The following is a 3,758-nucleotide window of genomic DNA, read 5'->3' on the forward strand; positions in this document are numbered from 1 at the left end:
GAGACAATATAAAAATGCAAAGCATTTCGTGGATATTTCATACTAATTACACTTAAATTTCCGGTTTGAATGAATTTTTGTGGTAAACAAGTTTACTACAAGCAATTATCAAGTGATGCTTACGACTTCAGGAGAAATCAAAAGCTTTCCGGTTGATCAATTCATCTCCAAGCCCAACTGAAGTGACAAATATCGATTTTAAAATACTAGATATTGTTCACTGAATAAATTTTTATGGTTTATTAATTTAATGAACGATTACAAAAGCAGGGAATTTTAACTTTGGAATTTTTAGTACGTATAAACGCTCTTTGGCCTCAAACAAAACAGTTTTAAGGCTACGAAAATGCTTATTTAATTTACTAAAAAGTTACTGAACAGTCTTAACTTTGCTCAACGCAAATTTGTGTATTTTGTTAGCAAATATAAATAATAATGATGTTTAACATTAGGCATAAATTTATACTACTTCAAGTAGTTTATGCAGCACAACAAAAACTAAGTGAATATTTAAACAAACCAGTAATAAAGGGCAAACTAATTCAGATTAAATGCTTCAAGAAGGTTGCAAATATCACATGTCACCTAACGTAAAATTGAGCAATCTCCTGATATTTTATCCTGCGTTTTGCAGACGTCAGTAAAAATATTGCACTCTATATTATTATTTAATTGACAATGTAAAAATGTCGAAATTAGTCTCAAACACATTTTGTGGATATTTCTTGCTATAAACATGTTTACCACAAACAATTATCAAGTGACGTTTATGTCTGGAGGGGTAACCGAGGGTTTTATGCTGATCAATTCATCTCCAAGCACAATTAAAATACTAGACTTGTTCACTCAATTATTTTGTATGGTTTATCAATTAATGAACGAATACAAAAGCAGGCAATATTAATTCTGGAATTTTAAGTACGTACAAAATGCTATTTTGCTTTAAACAAAGCAGTTTTAAAGATATGAAAATATTTATTTAAATTACTAAAAAGTTACGTTGCCCAACGCAAATTTGTATATTTTCTTAGCAAATATAAAATGTAAATAACTTGTAACGTTAAACAGAAAGACTCGTACGCATGTAACTATTAAAATTTAATATAAAGCTACTTACTTCATAACTGCAATTATTTCACGTGATACAACAACAACAACTGGGCAAATGTTTAAACAAACCGGTAATAAAAAGATGGTAAAATAATTTAGATTAAACTTTTAAGGAAGGTCAGTCGAATTTGTTGATGGGATCTGATGTAAAATTGTGTCCAGGATTCTCCAGACGTCAGCAAAAAATATAACGATATATAACTAATTTTAGGTACAGTTTGTGAACGTATCAACTGATAAGAACGCTTCAATTTCCGGTTTACCAAAGTGACTTCTTTCTGTGAACATGGTGATTTAAATTTTTTACAGGTGGCAAATTAGCATTGTAGTTTATTAACATAACTTAATTAAATTAATAATGTTTGTTTGTACATTTTAAACTGATAATTTTGTTTGTTATCCAAAGTTATTTTTGACATTTGGTATTTTAAAAACCTGCTAAACGTCAACGAGTAAAAATGTTCAAATATTCCACGTATAAATTGTTTCTAAGCCGATTTTCTCAGACACAGACATGTTTAATTTTAACCTACTTTCCATAACATTATATAGTATTCCTTCGCAGACTAAAACCTAGTTTTTGTAGTAAAAACGTACAACTTGATTTGCAGATTAATGCATTAACGTAATTAGTTTGTAGATTTTGTTTAAAGGTAACAAAATTAAGTGCGAGAAAGCGGGGAAGTACTACCGCAAATTATCACCAATACAATCACAAACTCTTTCACCAAAATTCCTCCTTGTGTTTGTGAATTTTTAGCAACAAACAGCGCATACATAAATTTGTTCATCGCACAAATAAAAGCACTGTCAAAAATTAATTTAGGTTGAATATTTTAAGGAGGTCAGACGGACTTTTTCCACAAAAATATCCGGTAACAGTTTCGATTGTGACGATCGACGAGGTCCCGTAATTAATCCCGAATATTTGCACGCGTTCACGTCAGGCTCCGAACGTGCGGTCCTCCTATTTTATCCCCCAAAAACCGTGTGCAAGCAAAATAACCGGGCGAAAACCACCGAAAACACTCATAATAAAAATAAAATGTACATAAAAATCGTTTTGTAACACTCACCACTCTAGCCATACACATTGAAAATAGAGTTGACGGAATAACCTTTCAAATCCACCGAAATGTGGATAAAATATCACAACACAATAGCGGCTTGCACAAAACTACTTTAAAGCAGGCCTGGGTTGAGTACAAGATGGTCTCTGGTTTAATTTATTCTGACGTCACATCATCCCCACCCCACGCCGCGATGTGTTCAGTGTGTTGAATGTTCATTCGTGACGTCACCGGGCGTCGTTTCTTTTCAACGCGTGCGGAAAATACACACGAATATTCCGTGCGCTACGCGGACATCTTGTTTTTGGATATATCGACCCTATGTTCGTTCATAAATTATAACGCGCATATGCAACTCAGCTTACACCATGTTATGCAATATTACCATGTTTTTTTGTATATTTATTTGTATATTAATAATATGACCTTTTATACTACTAATAAGGGCTTAAAAAGTGATGGTTTATCTAAAAACACAATATTCAAAGTTGTTTTCTTTTAAAAAATAAGCCTGATTACTTACGCCATCTATTGTAATTTTGTAAAAGTTCAATTATTATTGCACATTTATATAGAAAACTGGTTCGTTTATTAGATAAATCTTTAGTATCTACTGTAATTAAAAGATGTCACGTGTATAAATTTTTAAATTTTGTTTTAATTTTAAATATGATACATACTAGTGGTCATTATTATAGCAACAAATTAAAATATTTAATGTCAACTTTTAAAATAATAATAATTTACTATTGTTATTTTATAATGTTATACAGTAGGAAAAGCGTTTGACCCGTCTGAATTTAGAGAGAGTCAACATGCAAGATAGAGACAGTAGAAGTTTGTCCGATAGTGGGAGACTTGCTGTCTCTATTGAACATGATGTCTCTTTCAAGATTCAGATGGATCAATGATTAAATCTGTATAATTTAATTTAACATTATCATTTTGTATAATATTCTTTTTGTTTTATAATTTTTGCCGTGGCATAGAGTTGATTATTTTCCAAATATACGTCTGTATTCCTTCATGCTTCTTGAATTGCTGTGATGAGTTCATTTAAATTTGTAAAATTTTTAAGTCGAATTTGGTTATAAACGTGATCCCCCATGTTTTCTGTAGGGTTGATGTCTGGAGATTGTGACGGGAAAGACAAAACATCGATGCTTTGGTCTTTCAACCAATCCGTCAAAATTTTGGATTTGAGTTTGGGATCGTTTTCATGTTGAAACACAATTATTAAGAGCATAATTTTTTCAATATATGGAAGCAAATTGTAGCTCAAGGGTTAAACGAACCCCCATATACTAACCACCTTCTCACAGTTCCTATTTCCTTCAGGTTCAGTTGACGATAACATTGGATTGTTTTCTGACATTCGAATTATCTAGTTATCGACTTTCTTTCAAGTTTTTCGAAAACAGACAAAGAGAAACGGTTGGCTTTGCCGTAAACTCTTAACCATCTCTTCTTGTTTCTTTCTGTCTTGGTGATGCTGAATTATGAAGTTTCTTCTAATATTTAATATGAGTTTATTTATTAGTCAAGAGGAGTGGGAAGGTGCAAAAAATGAACAAAACA

The 3,758-nt window shown here is 31.6% G+C and overlaps 1 protein-coding gene across 2 annotated transcripts in view; it reads right to left on the reverse strand.

Annotated features, from left to right (window-relative positions):
• The window catches only part of LOC109600250 (PRL-1 phosphatase), a 44,740-nt gene extending 42,396 nt beyond the window's left edge, over positions 1 to 2,344 (reverse strand). The window contains exon 1 of one of the 2 annotated variants that reach the window (XM_020016377.2): positions 2,187 to 2,344. The gene's annotated coding sequence lies outside the window, so the exon portion shown is untranslated. The remainder of the gene's footprint in view (positions 1 to 2,186) is intronic. The other variant, XM_020016378.2, reaches the window with a different exon arrangement.
• Positions 2,345 to 3,758: the final 1,414 nt, after the last annotated feature.

This window comes from Aethina tumida, chromosome 1 (genome assembly GCF_024364675.1).
Source record: "Aethina tumida isolate Nest 87 chromosome 1, icAetTumi1.1, whole genome shotgun sequence".
Classification (NCBI taxonomy): Eukaryota; Metazoa; Arthropoda; class Insecta; order Coleoptera; family Nitidulidae; genus Aethina; species Aethina tumida.